This window comes from Panulirus ornatus, chromosome 7 (assembly GCF_036320965.1).
Source record: "Panulirus ornatus isolate Po-2019 chromosome 7, ASM3632096v1, whole genome shotgun sequence".
Classification (NCBI taxonomy): domain Eukaryota; kingdom Metazoa; phylum Arthropoda; class Malacostraca; order Decapoda; family Palinuridae; genus Panulirus; species Panulirus ornatus.
In genome coordinates this window covers 15,150,467-15,172,186 of record NC_092230.1, presented here as the reverse complement: position 1 = coordinate 15,172,186, position 21,720 = coordinate 15,150,467, and the positions used below count along the sequence as shown (strand labels likewise).

General features: G+C 40.9%; 1 protein-coding gene and 1 long non-coding RNA gene across 2 annotated transcripts in view; one reads left to right on the top strand and one right to left on the bottom strand.

Annotated features, from left to right (window-relative positions):
* Positions 1–21,720, bottom strand: part of LOC139749310 (mismatch repair endonuclease PMS2-like) — a gene marked incomplete at its 5' end in the record, with an annotated part of 254,664 nt that overhangs the window by 41,496 nt on the left and 191,448 nt on the right. The window lies entirely within an intron of this gene.
* Positions 120–17,343, top strand: LOC139749426 (uncharacterized). The gene is made up of 3 exons (XR_011712969.1): positions 120–1,207; positions 7,094–8,055; positions 16,329–17,343. It is a non-coding gene; the product is annotated as an uncharacterized lncRNA (long non-coding RNA).

The following is a 21,720-nucleotide window of genomic DNA, read 5'->3' as shown; positions in this document are numbered from 1 at the left end:
AAAGATTGACCAAGAGGATATATGTGTCGGAGGTGGAGGGAACGAGGAGAAGAGGGAGACCAAATTGGAGGTGGAAAGATGGAGTGAAGAAGATTTTGTGTGATCGGGGCCTGAACATGCAGGAGGGTGAAAGGAGGGCAAGGAATAGAGTGAATTGGAGCGATGTGGTATACCGGGGTTGACGTGCTGTCAGTGGATTGAATCAGGGCATGTGAAGCGTCTGGGGTAAACCATGGAAAGCTGTGTAGGTATGTATATTTGTGTGTGTGGACGTATGTATATACATGTGTATGGGGGTGGGTTGGGCCATTTCTTTCGTCTGTTTCCTTGCGCTACCTCGCAAACGCGGGAGACAGCGACCAAAAAAAAAAAAAATATGAGAGGGCTAAAGAGGGTGTGCTGTAGTGGTTTGAACAAGTGAAGAGGATGACTTGAGAAGGTATAGTATCATGTCAGAAGTGGAGGGGACAAGGGAAAGGGGAAATCAAGGTGGAGAATGAAGGAAGAGATGAAAGGTGGTTTGATCATTGCATGAACATGCAGCAAGGCATGTTTTGTGCAAGGGATTGAATGAATTATATGGTGGTAACATGGTCTTAGGACTGAATCAGGGCAATTGAACCGGTAGGAGGAAACCACATAAAGGTCTTTGTGGCTTGACTCTAGGATGGGCTATGGTTTCATTGCATTATACTTTACAGCTAAAGAGTAGATGTGATCCTCATTTATTCTCATCCATTGTGTAGCTGTCATAATTTTGGTACAACTTTATTGTTCCCCTGTGGATCTTCTCTATTAGCTACATGAACTTGTAGATAAGGGGTTTTAGGGTTAGACCCCTAGAACCCATTTGTAAAAGGGGTATTAGGGTTTTATGATAATGATATCAGTGGGGTATGCACCTATTAGAGCCATGGTAGTGTTCCAACTGCTGTGGTGTCGGAAAGTGTGCTAGATAAAATTTAGAGGGTTTGATAATACCACAAGGGCTTTGGCCCAATGAGTGGTGTTTGACTACCCTCTGAACATAATTTTCATAAGGATTTTATTTTTTTATTATTGTTTTGGCTTATGGAGTTCTTGTTTTAATTCTGATTTCTTCTTTGAGGGTATTTGGCTGCTGACCACCGGTGCTCATGAAGCTGCTTTCCGGAACATTAAGACCATTGCTGAGTGTCTTGGTGATGAGCCAATCAATGCTGCCAAGGTATATGATTTCATAATCAGTTTATACAGTTCTTAGAGTGATTTTTGTTCAAGTGCATATTTGTTTTTTGCTGATATTGTAAGTAGGGAAGTTAATTTACTTAAGTGCCTTGTGAAAATGCTGTGAAATGGAATTCCAACAGGTGATTTGGTCATAATCCATTTTTTATCACAGGGATCATTTAACAAGTATGCCATCAAGAAGGATGAACTTGAACGAGTTGCTAAGTCCAACCGTTAAACTGAAAATAAATATCATTCTGAATTTTTTTGATAAACCTTGTTTATGTATATAATGTGGAATGTTATTGCATAATGCCCTCTGGTTTGAAAATTGAAGTTCATCCTAAGAATGTTTCCCAACAATTTTTTCATCTTTGTTATCATTTAAGCCTTCCACAGTAATACTGCTGCCTTTATAAAGTGAGCAACTTTGTACGACGTACACATGTAGTGGTTAAGATATAGTTAATTGCATCATGAGTTGTGCTGATGGAAAGTACACTCATTAGCTTATATTGCCTCTATGTTACAGCAAATAGTTTTCTTGAAATGCTTCATATGGCAGGTGGAGCAGTTCTTTGGTAAAAGCATTTATACTGTTGGGAACTGAACTGGTTTTCCTCATAGCTTTTAGTCTGCTTTTGTTGTCAGGATGTGTGTTTTGGAGAGAGGGGCAAGTATGCAGTCTGTTGTAGATGAGAGGGCTTGGGAAATGAGTGAGTTGTTCGCTGACGATACGGCGCTGGTGGCTGATTCATGTGAGAAACTGCAGAAGCTGGTGACTGAGTTTGGTAAAGAGTGTGAAAGAAGAAAGCTGAGAGTAAATGTGAATAAGAGCAAGGTTATTAGGTTCAGTAGGGTTGAGGGACAAGTTAATTGGGAGGTAAGTTTGAATGGAGAAAGGTTGGAGGAATTGAAGTGTTTTAGATATGTGGGAGTGGATTTGGCAGCGGATGGAACCATGGAAGTGGAAGTGAGTCACAGGGTGTGGGAGGGGGCGAAGGTTCTGGAAGTGTTGAAGAATGTGTGGAAGGCAAGAATGTAATCTCAGAGAGCAAAAATGGGTATGTTTGAAGGAATAGTGGTTCCAACAATGTTATATGGTTGCGAGGCATGGGCTTTGGATATGGTTGTGCGGAGTAGGGTGGTTGTGTTGGAAATGAAATGTTTGAGAACAATATGTGGTGTGAGGTGGTTTGATCAAGTAAATAATGAAAGGTTAAGAGAGATGTATGGTAATAAGAGGAGTGTGGTTGAAGAGCAGAAGAGGGTGTGTTGATATGGTTTGGACCCTTGGAGAGAATGAGTGAGGAAAGATTGACCAAGAGGATATATGTGTCAGAGGCAGAAGGAAAAAAGAGAAGCAGAAGACCAAATTGGAGGTGGAAGGATGGAGTGAAAAAGATTTTGAGGGATTGGAGCCTGAACATACATGAGGGTGAAAGGTGCACAAGGAATAGAGTGAATTGGAATGATGTAGTATACCAGGTTGGATGTGCTGTCACTGGATTGAACCAGGGCATGTGAAGTGTTTGGGTAAACCATGGAAAGGTCTGTGGGGCCTTGATGTGGAAAGGGAGCTATGGTTTCAGTGCATTACAGATGACGACTAGAGAGTGAATGTGGCAGCAGCAGCCGCCCCCCCCCCCCCCCTTTTTTTTTTTATTTTCCGCTACCTTGCTAGGGTGGGAGAGGGATGCTATTTCATATATGGCAGGATGGCGACGGGAATGATGAAGGCAGCAAGTATGTATATGTCTGTATATTTATATGTACGAATATATGTATATGTACGTATGTGGTCAAATGTATATGTATGTATATGTGCGTGTGTGGGGACTTATTATGCATATACATGTGTATGTGGGTGGGGTGGGCCATTCCTCGTCTGTTTCCTTGAGCTACTTTGCTAGTATAGGAGACGGCAAAGAAATATATAAACACCTATACATGCATATATACATACATATACATATCAACATATGCACATATGCATACATATACATACACATACATAGACATATATATATATTTATTTTATTTATTTATTTTGCTTTGTCGCTGTCTCCCGCGTTAGCAAGGTAGTGCAAGGAAACAGATGAAAGAATGGCCCAACCCACCCACATACATATGTATATACATACACGTCCCCACATGCAAATATACATACCTATACATCTCAATGTATACATATATATAAATACACACACAGACATATACATATATACACATGTACATAATTCATACTGTCTGCCTTTATTCATTCCCATCGCCACCTTGCCACACATGGAATAACAACCCCCTCCCCCCTTATGTGTGCGAGGTAGCGCTAGGAAAGACAACAAAGGCCCCATTCGTTCACACTCAGTCTCTAGCTGTCATGTAATAATGCACCGAAACCACAGCTCCCTTTCCACATCCAGGCCCCACAGAACTTTCCATGGTTTACCCCAGACGCTTCACATGCCCTGATTCAATCCATTGACAGCACGTCGACCCTGGTATACCACATTGTTCCAATTCACTCTATTCCTTGCACGCCTTTCACCCTCCTGCATGTTCAGGCCCCGATCACTCAAAATCTTTTTCACTCCATCTTTCACCTCCAATTTGGTCTCCCACTTCTCCTCTGTCCCTCCATCTCTGACACATACATCCTCTTTGTCAATCTTTTGTCACTCATTCTCTCCATGTGACCAAACCATTTCAAAACACCCTCTTCTGCTCTCTCAACCACACTCTTTTTATTTCCACACATCTCTCTCACCCTTACATTACTTACTCGATCAAACCACCTCACACCACATATTGTCCTCAAACATCTCATTTCCAGCACATCCACCCTCCTCTGCACAACTCTATCCATAGTCCACACCTCACAACCATACAACATTGTTTGAACCACTATTCCTTCAAACATGCCCATTTTTGCTTTCCAAGATAATGTTCTCGACTTCCAAACATTCTTCAAGGCTCCCAGAATTTTCGCCCCCTCCCCCACCCTATGATTCACTTTCGCTTCCATGGTTCCATCCACTGCCAGATCCAATCCCAGATATCTAAAACACTTTACTTCTTCCAGTTTTTCTCCATTCAAACTTACCTCCCAATTGACTTGACCCTCAACCCTACTGTACCTAATAACCTTGCTCTTATTCACATTTACTCTCAACTTTCTTCTTTTACACACTTTACCAAACTCAGTCACCAGCTTCTGCATTTTCTCACATGAATCAGCCACCAGCGCTGTATCATCAGCGAACAACAACTGACTCACTTCCCAAGCTCTCTCATCCACAACAGACTGCATACTTTGCCCCTCTTTCCACAACTCTTGCATTCACCTCCCTAACAACCCCATCCATAAACAAATTAACCAACCATAGAGACATCACACACCCCTGCCGCAAACCTACATTCACTGAGAACCAATCACTTTCCTCTCTTCTTACAGGTACACATGCCTTACATCCTCGATAAAAACTTTTCACTGCTTCTGACAACTTGCCTCCCACACCATATATTCTTAATACCTTCCACAGGGCATCTCTATCAACTCTATTATATGCCTTCTCCAGATCCATAAATGGTACATACAAATCCATTTGCTTTTCTAAGTGTTTCTCACATACATCCTTCAAAGCAAACACCTGATCCACACATCCTCTACCACTTCTGAAACCACACTGCTCTTCCCCAATCTGATGCTCTGTACATGCCTTCACCCTCTCAATCAATACCCTCCCAAATTATTTCCCAGGAATACTCAACAAACTTATACCTCTGTATATATATACACACACACACACACATATATATATATATATACACATGTACATATTTATACTTGCTTGCCTTCATCCAGTTCTGGTGTTATCCTATAGGAAACAGCATCGCTACCCCCTGCTTCAGTGAGGTAGCACCAGAAAAACAGACAAAAAAGGCCACATTTGTTCACACTTAGTCTCTAGCTGTCATGTGTAATGCATTGAAACCACAGCTCCCTATCCACATCTAGGTTCCACAGACCTTTCCATGGTTTACTCCAGATGTTTCACTTGCTCTGGTTCAGTCCATTGACAGTACTTTGACCCCGCTATACCACATCATTCCATTTCACTCTATTCCTTGCATACCTCTTACCATCCTGTATATTCAGGTCCCTATTGCTCAAAATCTTTTTCACTTCATCCTTCTACCTCTAATTTGGTCTCCCTCAGCATTATTTATCAAGTGTGTTACCAATGTGATGGCTTTGGACTGTTGTTGAATTTATCGGACTGTAAGTCCTGGTAAGCGCTGGTGGCGGATTCATGTGAGAAACTGCAGAAGCTGGTGACGGAGTTTGGTAAAGTGTGTGGAAGAAGAAAGTTAAGAGTAAATGTCAATAAGAGCAAGGTTATTAGGTACAGTAGGGTTGAGGGTCAAGTCAATTGGGAGGTGAGTTTGAATGGTGAGAGGCTGGAGGAAGTGAAGTGTTTTAGATATCTGGGAGTGGATCTGTCAGCGGATGGAACCATGGAAGCGGAAGTGGATCATAGGGTGGGGGAGGGGGCGAAAATTTTGGGAGCCTTGAAAAATGTGTGGAAGTCGAGAACATTATCCCGGAAAGCAAAAATGGGTATGTTTGAAGGAATAGTAGTTCCAACAATGTTGTATGGTTGCGAGGCGTGGGCTGTGGATAGAGTTGTGCGCAGGAGGATGGATGTGCTGGAAATGAGATGTTTGAGGACAATGTGTGGTGTGAGGTGGTTTGATCGAGTAAGTAACGTAAGGGTAAGAGAGATGTGTGGAAATAAAAAGAGCGTGGTTGAGAGAGCAGAAGAGGGTGTTTTGAAATGGTTTGGGCACATGGAGAGAATGAGTGAGGAAAGATTGACCAAGAGGATATATGTGTCGGAGGTGGAGGGAACGAGGAGAAGAGGGAGACCAAATTGGAGGTGGAAAGATGGAGTGAAAAGGATTTTGTGTGATCGGGGCCTGAACATGCAGGAGGGTGAAAGGAGGGCAAGGAATAGAGTGAATTGGAGCGATGTGGTATACAGGGGTTGACGTGCTGTCAGTGGATTGAATCAAGGCAGGTGAAGCGTCTGGGGTAAACCATGGAAAGCTGTGTAGGTATGTATATTTGCGTGTGTGGACGTGTGTATGTACATGTGTATGGGGGGGGTTGGGCCATTTCTTTCGTCTGTTTCCTTGCGCTACCTCGCAAACGCGGGAGACAGCGACAAAGTATAAAAAAAAAAAAAAGTCCAATATGCCCAGTGAAAGCTCGGCATAACAAACCAATTTTGGAAAAATATCTTCATGAGACAAGTTCTCCCCATGTTAGTCTTACATAACAAGGTTTCACTGTATATCAACTGGGAGTTGATTTTGCTCCTTTGCTCTTAAGGGTGTTATAACACAAACTTAACAAAAAAAGAAAATTGGCTTGTAAGGTCTCAAAAGTGGTGGTCATCATGAGGGCAAAGAACAGCTGTAGATGGGTAAAGGAATAAAGTGAAAAGATATTGTTATGAGAAATGGAGTGATGAATATAAAACTAGGAATATGAAATTAGTAAGATGCAAAAAAAATAAGTATGATTTGTTGAGGCAGCAAGGACTCTTAAAGAGAATAGAAATGAAAATTTAACCAGAGTGCATATGAGTAAAGCAGACAAGATTAGGGTTAGTAAAAGTTTAAAGATTGAGGGAAAAGATGAAGTAAGGGAAAGTCTTGGTGAGAGAGATGCTGACAAAGGAATATGATATCCTGATCTGAGGCATTTCAAGGAGTTTTTGGTGCTTAAAAGTGCAAAGAAAGAATATTGAAAATTTAGATTTTTTGTGGGGTAATTGTACAGCTGATGGTAATTTAATGTTTTCATGTCTTTTTACAGAATCAAAGCTGATATCTTTCTTGAAGAAGAGTAAATCTGAAGCACCACATATCTTCAGTAGTTATGATAAGGGCATCCAACGTCTATCTAGTCAGTTAGTCATTCATGAAAAAAAAAGAGGCAGTGTTAAGAAAAACTGAGGATTTAAATAAACCAAGTGTGTGTATGGTCATGAGAATTATGTTGATTCATCAGGTATGGATATCAGTGATAAGATGCCTACTGATTGTGAGGAATCATTGGATGATTCAGAAAACCTTAAGGATACCCAAGATATTGATACTTTTTCTGAGTGTGGCATCTTTGATGGGAAAAATTTGCCATCTAATGCAGAGAATGAAAGATTTAAAATCATGTGTGGTGAACTCAAAAACAGTGAGGCTGAGGTTAAACATCATACCCATGGCACAGGCACTGATTCAGAAAGAAATGGCCCAAAGTATGTTTCTGCAATAAAATTTTCAATCATCCTCTTTGCCTTTGTCTTCAAACCGTAAGAATGCTCACAGTGCTAGAGGTGACATTTCAAGTAACCAAATTGCAAAAAGATCTCAGATAACTCAAAAGACAAATTGTTACATAAAAGGCTGTAGTGATGATGAAAATGAGTTCAAGATCAAATCCTTGAAAAATGCAAATGAGAAGGACTTTTAAGATAATATTTGAAGGCTCACATAAAATTGATATAAAAGATGTTAAAAGTTTTAAGGAGAAAACATCTAGAAGTGACCTCTCCTCCAAGAAAGTAATGTGTGAAGATTATACTGCAAGTGAATTTACAAATAACAGGAAATCAAAGGAAATTGATTTTAACTTAAAGCATTAAAAGAGAGTTATGTCATCTCAGACAAAAGATACACGGAGAGATTACCCATACATTCCATGCTAAGATATGTCCCACATATAATACTGCTGCTGAAGATGATCTTAGAAAAGAGATTTCAAAGGATATGTTTACAAAGGTATGTATTTTCTGAAGTACATGTAGGTATTCTTCATTTATTTGTAATTGTGTTAGAATTGAATATTATTTTCCAACTCCCTTGTGTCATCTTATTACAGCATTATTTGTAAAGTATTGTCTACATAGCAGTGATTATGTAAAACCTAAACATGTTCTTGAGCTTGCAGTGTCAGTATACCAATCTTATGTCAGAAGAGGTATGATATTGTTACACTAAGGAAGTATGATTTCCAAGGAAGATGATTATAGCTTACTACTCAGCATCTCTCCTGAATGTTAAGTTAGGTAACTCAGTTTGAGTTAAGAGGTGCAGTATATAACTTGCTTACCAGTTGTACAATGCATGTGTATATGTCATAGATTTTATTTTTATTTTTTTCAAAAGCAGTCTTAAATCATGGCCATCTTAGATGAAAAGTAAGATAATGAGTATGAGGATGTGTTTGTACTCAGCATGTTTATATCATTGCCTTTCTTCCCGCACAAGCATCTCCTGCTTTAGCATGTTAGCATCAGGAACAGATGGATAACAGCCACCACACATGTCTACAAGCTGATGTTCATTTTTTTTTTTTTTTTTTTTTATTATACTTTGTCGCTGTCTCCCGCGTTTGCGAGGTAGCGCAAGGAAACAGACGAAAGAAATGCCCCCCCCCCCCCCCCATACACATGTATATACATACGTCCACACACACAAATATACATACCTACACAGCTTTCCATGGTTTACCCCAGACGCTTCACATGCCTTGATTCAATCCACTGACAGCACGTCAACCCCGGTATACCACATCGCTCCAATTCACTCTATTCCTTGCCCTCCTTTCACCCTCCTGCATGTTCAGGCCCTGATCACACAAAATCTTTTTCACTCCATCTTTCCACCTCCAATTTGGTCTCCCTCTTCTCCTCGTTCCCTCCACCTCCGACACATATATCCTCTTGGTCAATCTTTCCTCACTCATTCTCTCCATGTGCCCAAACCACTTCAAAACACCCTCTTCTGCTCTCTCAACCACGCTCTTTTTATTTCCACACATCTCTCTTACCCTTACGTTACTCACTCGATCAAACCACCTCACACCACACATTGTCCTCAAACATCTCATTTCCAGCACATCCATCCTCCTGCGCACAACTCTATCCATAGCCCACGCCTCGCAACCATACAACATTGTTGGAACCACTATTCCTTCAAACATACCCATTTTTGCTTTCCGAGATAATGTTCTCGACTTTCACACATTCTTCAAGGCCCCCAGAATTTTCGCCCCCTCCCCCACCCTATGATCCACTTCCGCTTCCATTGTTCCATCCGCTGCCAGATCCACTCCCAGATATCTAAAACACTTCACTTCCTCCAGTTTTTCTCCATTCAAACTCACCTCCCAATTGACTTGACCCTCAACCCTACTGTACCTAATAACCTTGCTCTTATTCACATTTACTCTTAACTTTCTTCTTCCACACACTTTACCAAACTCAGTCACCAGCTTCTGCAGTTTCTCACATGAATCAGCCACCAGCGCTGTATCATCAGCGAACAACAACTGACTCACTTCCCAAGCTCTCTCATCCCCAACAGACTTCATACTTGCCCCTCTTTCCAAAACTCTTGCATTTACCTCCCTAACAACCCCATCCATAAACAAATTAAACAACCATGGAGACATCACACACCCCTGCCGCAAACCTACATTCACTGAGAACCAATCACTTTCCTCTCTTCCTACACGTACACATGCCTTACATCCTCGATAAAAACTTTTCACTGCTTCTAACAACTTTCCTCCCACACCATATATTCTTAATACCTTCCACAGAGCATCTCTATCAACTCTATCATATGCCTTCTCCAGATCCATAAATGCTACATACAAATCCATTTGCTTTTCTAAGTATTTCTCACATACATTCTTCAAAGCAAACACCTGATCCACACATCCTCTACCACTTCTGAAACCACACTGCTCTTCCCCAATCTGATGCTCTGTACATGCCTTCACCCTCTCAATCAATACCCTCCCATATAATTTACCAGGAATACTCAACAAACTTATACCTCTGTAATTTGAGCACTCACTCTTATCCCCTTTGCCTTTGTACAGTGGCACTATGCACACATTCTGCCAATCCTCAGGCACCTCACCATGAGTCATACATACATTAAATAACCTTACCAACCAGTCAACAATACAGTCACCCCCTTTTTTTATAAATTCCACTGCAATACCATCCAAACCTGCTGCCTTGCTGATGTTCATGCTTCCCAATTTTACCTTCAGCTTACACATCACTCATTCTTACACTCAATTACTCCACCAGGATTCAGTCCCTTGCATTAGAATTGCTGAAGCACTCTCTCAGCCCCTCCTAAAAAGACTTTTTCCTCACTGTTTTTGCTACTAGGTGCTTTAGCTCTGAAAAGTACCCCCATCTTGTAATTACTGTAATTATCACCCACAGCAGTCTCAACTCATTTGTACACTTCTTAAAATATTACCAAAGCCCCTCCTTCATCAGAAATGATATCTTCTCCTCTGCTCTCATCTCTAATTAACCCCACACTAATTTCCCCTTTTCATTGAGCTTAGTTTCACTTAGAACCAAAACATCAAGAGTGTCTCCTTAAACATAGCTTCACTTAGAACCAAAACATCAAGAGTCTCTCCTCAAACATAGCACCTATTTCTCCCTGAACCAAAACATCAAGAGTCTCTCCTCAATGATAGCACCTATTTCTCCCTGGTTCTCATCCTGGTTGTACCCATGCACATTCAGACACCCCAGCCTGAACCTTTGGAGAGCATACTTGTTTGGCTGTCTCTTTTGGTAAGTAGCAGTACATGGAAGGAAGGGTTTCCAGCCTTCTGCTTCCACACCTATTGATCACCTATTATGACACTGAGGATACGTATGGATAGTTATCTCACTACCCTATCTTCATAGATAAAGGAAACTGTAATAATAGGATAAAGAATCATGTGAGTTGTGTGTTGGATGTTCTGTGATAGATGGAAAAAAGTTTGTGTATTAACATAGCTCCAGCAGCCCATATGTATACTGGGAATAGAAGGAAAGGTAGTGATGAGAGGCTAGGAGGGGAACATGACAGCCACTGCTTTGTTAACTCACTGCACTGGTTTAGCACTTAAACTGATGGTAGAATGTATTTGTTATACAGGTTGAGTATCCCTTTTCCAAAATGCCTGGGACTAGAAGTGTTTTGGATTTTTTTTTTTTTTTTATTTTGGAATATTTGCATATACATAATGAGATACCTTGGGGAATGGCACCCAAGTCTGAACCCAGAATCCATTTATGTTTCATATACACCTTATACACATAGCCTGAAGGTAATTTGTACAATATTTTTAATCATTTTGTGCATGAAACAAAGTTTGTGTAACACCCATCAGAAAGTCGAGGTGTGAACCTCAGCTGCCCATGTGGAAAGTCTATAGTTGTTTGTCACCTTCATTCCTGACTCAGAATTTATATGCTACTGGTAAGAAATGATTTTCTTGCACTTATTCACACATCAGTAGTTAACAGTAAAAAAGTATGAAATACCATTAATACAGTAAAAGAATAATGTGTTTAGAGTAACTAAGCAGCACAGTAGCATCAGCAGAATACCTGTATCAGCTGTAAACAATAACAACAAACAACTGCAGGTTAGCAGGACTTTTTGACATTTCCAGCAATATCTTTGTACCACAGAGTAAAGAATAAGCATGAAACACAAAGAGTAATGCACGTAGGTCTTGTGGTGACTTAATGGTTTGTAACAAACTGGTGCCAACAGTGTCAGAGCCCAGCATGGGCAAGTGAGTTCAGATGTGGAATTTTCCACGTAACATCACATTGCTGTTCAAAAAGTTTTGGATTTTGGAGCATTTCAGATTAGGGATGCTTAACCTGTACTTTTGTAAGATGAATTGAAATAGAATGCTAAGAATATTAAGAATTAGTGGAAGTGAAACAGGAAATGATATTGATGAATGATAAGCTTTGGTGTTACTGATAAATTTTCATGTTTAGTAAATGTATGAAGCAGATTCTTCATATGTTTGATATGTATTTTACAAGTTTCAAATAACTGTAGTATTGATCTTGTTTTTCATGGTTTTTCAAAGTGCACTGATTGAATTAATTGGTTTTTTTTTTTTTTTTTTTTTTTTTCATACTATTCGCCATTTCCCGCATTTGCGAGGTAGCGTTAAGAACAGAGGACTGGGCCTTAGAGGAAAAATCCTCACCTGGCCCCCTTCTCTGTTCCTTCTTTTGGAAAATTAAAAAAAAATGAGAGGGGAGGATTTCCAGCCACCCGCTCCCTCCCCTTTAGTCGCCTTCTACGACACGCAGGGAATACGTGGGAAGTATTCTTTCTCCCCTATCCCCTAAGAAATATTTTTATGGGTCAAAAGTGGTATTTTTTGCATTAGTTTTTAATAAACAGCACTGTTTTTTCATAGATAAGAGTGGCATTTTGGATGATTTTTTTTTTTTTTTTTTTTTTTTTTTATATACTTTGTCGCTGTCTCCCGCGTTTGCGAGGTAGCGCAAGGAAACAGACGAAAGAAATGCCCCCCCCCCCATACACATGTATATACATACGTCCACACATGCAAATATACATACCTACACAGCTTTCCATGGTTTACCCCAGACGCTTCACATGCCTTGATTCAATCCACTGACAGCACGTCAGCCCCGGTATACCACATCGCTCCAATTCACTCTATTCCTTGCCCTCCTTTCACCCTCCTGCATGTTCAGGCCCCGATCACACAAAATCTTTTTCACTCCATCTTTCCACCTCCAATTTGGTCTCCCTCTTCTCCTTGTTCCCTCCACCTCCGACACATATATCCTCTTGGTCAATCTTTCCTCACTCATCCTCTCCATGTGCCCAAACCACTTCAAAACACCCTCTTCTGCTCTCTCAACCACGCTCTTTTTATTTCCACACATCTCTCTTACCCTTACGTTACTCACTCGATCAAACCACCTCACACCACACATTGTCCTCAAACATCTCATTTCCAGCACATCCATCCTCCTGCGCACAACTCTATCCATAGCCCACGCCTCGCAACCATACAACATTGTTGGAACCACTATTCCTTCAAACATACCCATTTTTGCTTTCCGAGATAATGTTCTCGACTTCCACACATTCTTCAAGGCCCCCAGAATTTTCGCCCCCTCCCCCACCCTATGATCCACTTCCGCTTCCATGGTTCCATCCGCTGCCAGATCCACTCCCAGATATCTAAAACACTTCACTTCCTCCAGTTTTTCTCCATTCAAACTCACCTCCCAATTGACTTGACCCTCAACCCTACTGTACCTAATAACCTTGCTCTTATTCACATTTACTCTTAACTTTCTTCTTCCACACACTTTACCAAACTCAGTCACCAGCTTCTGCAGTTTCACACATGAATCAGCCACCAGCGCTGTATCATCAGCGAACAACAACCGACTCACTTCCCAAGCTCTCTCATCCCCAACAGACTTCATACTTGCCCCTCTTTCCAAAACTCTTGCATTTACCTCCCTAACAACCCCATCCATAAACAAATTAAACAACCATGGAGACATCACACACCCCTGCCGCAAACCTACATTCACTGAGAACCAATCACTTTCCTCTCTTCCTACACGTACACATGCCTTACATCCTCGATAAAAACTTTTCACTGCTTCTAACAACTTTCCTCCCACACCATATATTCTTAATACCTTCCACAGAGCATCTCTATCAACTCTATCATATGCCTTCTCCAGATCCATAAATGCTACATACAAATCCATTTGCTTTTCTAAGTATTTCTCACATACATTCTTCAAAGCAAACACCTGATCCACACATCCTCTACCACTTCTGAAACCACACTGCTCTTCCCCAATCTGATGCTCTGTACAGGGAAATAGTGCAAATGACTGGGATATGTATAAAAGAAAGAGGCAAGAGGTCAAGAGAAAGGTGCAAGAGGTGAAAAAGAGGGCAAATGAGAGTTAGGGTGAGAGTATTATTAAATTTCAGGGAGAATAAAAAGATTTGGGAAGGAGGTAAAAAAAGTATGTAAGACAAGAGAACAAATGGGAATTTTGGTGAAGGGAGCTAATAGGGAGTTGATAACAAGTAATGGTGAAGTGAGGAGATGGAGTGAGTATTTTGAAGGTTTGTTGAATATGTTTGATGATAGAGTGGCAGAAATAAGGTGTTTTCATCGAGTTGGTGTGCAAAGTGAGAGACTCGGGGAGAATGGTTTGGTAAACAGGGAAGAGGTTGTGAAAGCTTTGCAGAAGATGAAAGCCGGCAAGGCAGCAGGTTTGGATGGTATTGCAATGGAATTTATAAAAAGGGGGGGTGACTATGTTGACAGATTGGTGAGGATATTCAGTGTATGTATGGTTTATGATGAAATGCCTGAGGATTGGCGGAATGCATGCATAGTGCCATTGTACAAAGGCAAAGCGGATAAAGGTAATAAGTGTTCAAATTACAGAGGTATAAGTGTGTTAAGCATTCCTGGGAAATTATATGGGAGGGTATTGATTGAGAGGGTAAAGTCACGTACAGAGCATCAGGTTGGGGAGGAGCTGTTTGGTTTCAGAAGTGGTAGAGGATGTGTGGATCAGGTGTTTGCTTTGAAGAATGTGAGAAATACATAGACATACAGATGGATTTGTATGTAGCATTTATGGATCTGGAGAAGGCATATGATAAAGTTGATAAAGATGCTCTGTGGAAGGTATTAAGAGTACATGGTGTGGGAAGTAAGCTGCTAGAAGCAGTGAAAAGTTTTTATCGACATAAGGCATGCGTATGAGTACAAAGAGAGGAAAGTGATTAGTTCACGGTAAATGTTGGTTTGCTACAGGGGTGCGTGATGTCTCCATGGTTGTTTAATTTGTTTATGGATGGGGTTGTTAGGGAGGTGAATGCAAGAGTTTTGGAGAGATGGGCAAGTATGCAGTCTGTTGTGGATGAGAGGGCTTGGGAAGTGAGCCAGTTGTTGTTCGCTGATGAAACAGTGCTGGTGGCTGATACGGGTGAGAAACTGAGGAAGTTGGTGACTAGTTTAGTAGTGTGTGAAAGAAGAAAGCTGAGAGTGAATGTGAATAAGAGCAAGGCTATTAGGTTCAGTAGGGTTGAGGGACAAGTAAATTGGGAGGTAAGTTTGAATGAAGAAATACTGGAGAAAGTGAAGTGTTTTAGATATCTGGGAGTGGATTTAGCAGCGAATGGATCCATGGAAGTGGAAGTGAGTCACAGGGTGGGGGAGGGGGCGAAGGTTCTGGGAGCATTGAAGAATGTGTGGAAGGCAAAAAGATATCTTGGTTGTGAGGCCTGGGCTGTAGATAAGGTTGTGCGGAGAAGGGTGGATGTGGGAAATGAAATGTTTAAGGACAATATGTGGTGTTTGGAGGTTTTTATTGAGTAAGTAATGAAATGATAAGAGAGATGTGTGGTAAGAAAAAGAATGTGGTTGAGAGAGCAGAAGAGGGTGTATTGAAATGGTTTGGTCACATGGAGAGAATGTGTGAGGAAAGATTGACAAAGAGGATATATATGTCAGAGGTGGAGGGAACGAGGAGAAGTGGGAGACCAAATTGGAGGTGGAAGGATGGAGTGAAAAAGATTTTGAGTGATTGGGGCCTGATCATACAGGAAGGTTAAAGACATGCAAGGAATAGAGTGAATTGGAATTATGTGGTGTACCGGGGTCGATATACTGTCAGTGGATTGAACCGGGGCATGTGAAGCGTCTGGGGTAAACCATGGAAAGTTTTGTGGGGCCTGGATTTGGAAAGGGAGCTGTGGGTTTGGTGCATCACATATGACAGCTAGAGACTGACTGTGAATGAACGTGGCCTTTATTGTCTTTTCCTAGTGCTACCTCGCCCGCATGCGGGGGAAGGAGGTGCCATTTCACGTGTGGCAGGGTGGTGAAGGGAATGGATGAAGGCAGCAAGTATGAGTATATACATGTGTATATATGTATTTGTCTGTGTATGTATATGTATGTATACATTGAAATGTATAGGTATGTATATGTGCATGTGTGGGCGTTTATGTATATACATATGTATGTGGGTGGGTTGGGCCATTCTTTCATCTGTTTCCTTGCGTACCTCACTAACCCGGGAAACAGCAACAAAATATAATAAAAAAAAGATAATTGTCATACTACTAGGGAAATTTCATTTATTTTCTTCAATAAATAATAAGTGCAACTATCTTTTTTCTTTCAGATGAAAATATTGGGGCAGTTTAAGTTAGGGGTCAGACCTGTTCATTATTGACCAGCATGCAACGGACGAGAAATACAATTTTGAAACTTCAGCAGACGTGTCCTTCAGAATCAGCAACTTATCATTCCTCAGACACTTGAACTTACTGCTGTGAATGAGGCAATATTGCTTGATAACATTGAGATCTTCAAGAAGAATGGGTTTGAATTTAAAGTGGATGAGGACAGATCAGTTGGCTGTAGAGTCAGCCTTGTTTCAATGCCTTTCAGCCATGGATGGTAATTTGGACGGGAAGATATTGAGGAACTTGTTTTCATGCTCTCAGATGCACCTGGTGTAATGTGCTGTCCTTCACGTGTAAGGGCCATGTTTGCTTCAAGAGCTTGTCGGAAATCTATCATGATTGGTACAGCACTCAACCAATCCCAGATGCAAAAGCTAGTTATCCACATGGATGAAATTGAGCAACCATGGAACTGCTCTCATGGACGGCCAACAATGAGGCATCTCGTCAACCTAGATATGATAGCAGCCACAACTTGATAACTGTGAGAGGATGTTAGAACAAAAGAGTGTGTGATATTTCAGTATGATCTGTTAAGTGTGTGAATTTATTGGTAAGCTTTGATCTGAACTCAGTGATGAAATAGATTACAAAATAAACTTATCCCTTATAGAATCTGAATGTATGGTAACTGCTCTGTGCTCCTAACCATACATTTATTTTGAGAAGTGTAAATGAAGAGAATTGTGGATTGAACCCTTTAGTGATATTCATAATTTACTGAATGCATATTGTGTTTTAAACTCTACTTTGCTGCAGTATGTATGAATTATGTTAGAACGAGTGTGTAATAATTAACTCTGTTTTATTCCAGTGGTTGCATGATTTTTATACAATTTACAGATTTTTTTTAATGCAATGTTTCTTACCAACATCCATTATTTTATAATAATAGTTGAATTACTCCATACATGATTATATTAATTTTTCAGATAAATCATATTAAAAACATTGCCATGGGTTTTCTTCACCCTTTGTGTACAAGACTTTGTTCATTTGCATGCACTCACTCAAGTTTTACCAAGTGTTTCATTGTGTCACTACCTTACTTTGCTCAAAACAAGTCAGTGTCACAGTACTTTTGTTTTTCAGGTTTCCTTTATAATTCAAATTTTGTGTTTTATGGGTCCCATAATTTGTTTTTCTAATTTTTTTCAGTTTGCACATTTGCAAATGTTTGAATATCATACCAGATTCATTGTTTTAAAACTGTAAGCTGGAAAAATATTTTTTAGGGTTAAATCTTCATTAATTTTGATGGATGATTTAGAATTTTTACTGGTGACCAAAATGGCTTTAGCAGTACATTCTCCAATCACAGCCTTCTTAGGTGAAAAGAAATGAAAGTATATAAAGAACGAAGAAAATAATTAGTGCAAGGTAAAAAGGTTATAGAAAGAGAGAAAGATTAAAGAAGGAAGAGCATTCCACAGCTTCACTGCTAAAGGAAAGGGGGTATCATAACAGGCAGTCCTTACATGGCTGGTCTCCACACAGAAACTTTGGAAAGCAGCAGCCAGACATGTGCCAACCCCTAGTTGGGGGGACACAGACACAGTCCACAAGATCACCAACAAAATAATACAAGCAGGACATGGAGAGGACAGCAGCATCATGGGAAGCAGAAAGGGAAGGTTGGAGAAATGTTATATTTATTTATTTATTGCACTTGTCGCTGTCTCCCACGTTAGTAAGGTAGCACAAGGAAACAGATGAGAGAATGGTCTAACCCACCCACATACATATGTATATATACATAAACTCCCACACATGCACATATACATACCTAGACATTTTAACATACATACATATACATAAACAGATTATTCTATTTATTTATTTATTTTGCTTTGTCACTGTCTCCCGCGTTAGCAAGGTTACAGACAAAAGAATGGCCCAACCCACCCACATACACATGTATATACATACACGTCCACACACGCAAATATACATACCTATACATCTCAACGTATACATATATATACAGACACAGACATATACATATATACACATGTACATAATTCATACTGTCTGCCTTTATTCATTCCCATCGCCACCTTGGCACACATGAAATAACACCCCCTCCCCCCTCATGTGTGCGAGGTAGCGCTAGGAAAAGACAACAAAGGCCCCATTCGTTCACACTCAGTCTCTAGCTGTCATGTAATAATGCACCGAAACCACTGGTCCCTTTCCTACATCCAGGCCCCACAGAGCTTTCCATGATTTATACCAGACGCTGCACATGCCCTGGTTCAATCCATTGACAGCACGTCAACTCTGGTATGCCACATCGTTCCAATTCACTCTATTCCTTGCATGCCTTTCACCCTCCTACATGTTCAGGCCCCGATCACTCAAAATCTTTTTCACTCCATCTTTCCACCTCCTAATTTGGTCTGTCACTTCTCCTCGTTCCCTCCACTTCCGACACATACATCCTCTTTGTCTATCTTTCCTCACTCATTCTCTCCATGTGACCACACCATTTCAAAACACCCTCTTCTGCTCTCTCAACCACACTTTTTTTTATTACCACACATCTCTCTTACCCTATTATTAGTTACTCGATCAAACCACCTCACACCACATATTGTCCTCAAACATCTCATTTCTAGCACAACCACCCTCCTCTGCATAACTCTATCCATAGCCCACGCCTCGCAACCATATAACATAACCCATTTTTGCTTTCCGAGATAATGTTCTCGACTTCCATACATTCTTCAAGGCTCCCGGAATTTTCACCCCCTCCCCCACCCTATGACTCACTTCCGTTTCTATGGTTCCCAGATATGTAAAACACTTCACTTCCTCCAGTTTTTCTCCATTCAAATGTACCTCCCAATTGACTTGACCCTCAAACCTACTGTACCTAATAACCTTGCTCTTATTCACATTTACTCTCGACTTTCTTCCTTCACACACTTTACCAAACTCAGTCACCAGCTTCTGCAGTTTCTCACATGAATCAGCCACCAGCGCTGTATCATCAGTGAACAACAACTGACTCACTTCCCAAGCTCTCTCATCCACAACAGACTGCATACTTGCCCCTCTTTCCGAAACTCTTGCATTCACCTCCCTAACAACTCCATCCATAAACAAATTAAACAACCATGGAGACATCACACACCCCTGCTGCAAATCTACATTCACTGAGAACCAATCACTTTCCTCTCTTCCTACACGTACACATGCCTTACATCCTCGATAAGAACTTCTGCTTCTAAGACCTTACCTCCCACACCATATATTCTTAATACCTTCCACAGAGCATCTCCATCAGTTCTATCATATGCCTTCTCCAGATCCATAAATGCTACATACAAATCCATTTGCTTTTCTAAATATTTCTCACATACATTCTTCAAAGCAAACACCTGTTCCACACATCCTCTACCACTTCTGAAACCACACTGCTCTTCCCCAATTTGATGCTCTGTACATGCCTTCACCCTCTCAATCAATACCCTCCCATATTATTTCCCAGGAATACTCAACAAACTTATACCTCTGTAATATGAGCACTCACCTTTGTCCCCTTTGCCTTTCTACAATTGCACTATGCAAACATTCCGCCAATCGTCAGGCACCTCACCATGAATCATACATACATTAAATAACCTTATCAACCACTCAACAATACAGTCACCCCCTTTTTTAATAAATTCCACTGCAATACCATCCAAACCCGCTGCCTTGCCGGCTTTCATCTTCCGCAAAGCTTTCACTACCTCTTCTCTGTTTACCAAATCATTTTCCCTAACCCTCTCACTTTGCACACCACCTCAATCAAAACACCCTATATCTGCCACTCTATCATCAAACACATTCAACAAACCTTCAAAATACTCACTCCATCTTTCTCACATCACCACTACTTGTTATCACCTCCCCATCAGCCCCCTTCACTGAAGTTCCCATTTGCTCCCTTGTCTTATGCACTTTATTTACTTCCTTCCAAAATATCTTTTTATTCTCCCTAAAATTTAATGATACTCTCTCACCCCAACTCTCATTTGCCCTCTTTTTCACCTCTTGCACCTTTCTCTTGACCTCCTGCCTCTTTCTTTTATACATCTCCCAGTCATTTGCATTATTTCCCTGCAAAAATCGTCCAAATGCCTCTCTCTTCTCTTTCACTTCTAATCTTACTTCTTCAACCCACCACTCGCTACCCTTTCTAATCTGCCCACCTCCCACGCTTCTCATGCCACAAGCGTCTTTTGCGCAAGCTATCACTGCTTCCCTAAATACATCCCATTCCTCCTCCACTCCCCTTACCTCCTTTGTTCTCACCTTTTTCCATTCTGTACAGATTATTATTATAGTTATTATACTTTGTCACTGTCTCCTGCATTAGCGAGGTAGTGCAAGGTAACAGATGAAAGAATGGCCCAAACCACCCACATACACATGTATATACATACACGTCCACACACGCACATATACATACCTATACATCTCAACGTATACATATGTATATACACTCAGACATCTACATATATACACATGGACATAGTTCACACTGTCTGCCCTTATTCATTCCCGTCACCACCCCGCCACACATGAAAATGACAGTCCCCTCCCCCTGCATGTGCATGAGGTAGCACTAGGAAAAGACAACAAAGGCCACATTCGTTCACGCTCAGTCTATAGCTGTGATGTATAATGCACCGAAACCACAGCTCCCTTTGTACATCCAGGCCCCACAAAACTTTCCATGGTTTACCCTAGACGCTTCACATTCCCTGGTTCAATCCATTGACAGCACATCAACCCTGGTATACCACATCGTTCCAATTCACTCTATTCCTTGCACGCTTTTCACCCTCCTGCGTGTTCAGGCCCCGATCACTCAGAATCTTTTTTTTACCCCATCTTTCCACCTCCAATTTGGTCTCCCACTTCTCGTTCCCTCCACCTCTGACACATATATCCTCTTTGTCAATCTTTCCTCACTCATTCTCTCCATGTGACCAAACCATTTCAAAACACCCTCTTCTGCTCTCTCTACCACACTCTTTTTATTATCTCACATCTCTCTTACCCTTTCATTACTTACTCGATCAAACCACCTCACACCACATATTGTCCTCAAACATCTCATTTCCAGCACATCCACCCTGCTGTGCACAACTCTATAGCCCATGCCCCACAACCTTATGATATTGTTGGAACCACTATTCCTTCAAACACACCCATTTTTGTTTTCCAAGATAACGTTTTCGACTTCCACACATCTTTCAACGCTCTCAGAACTTTCGCCCCCTCCCCCACCTTATGATTCACTTCTGCTGCCAAATCCACTCCCAGATATCTAAA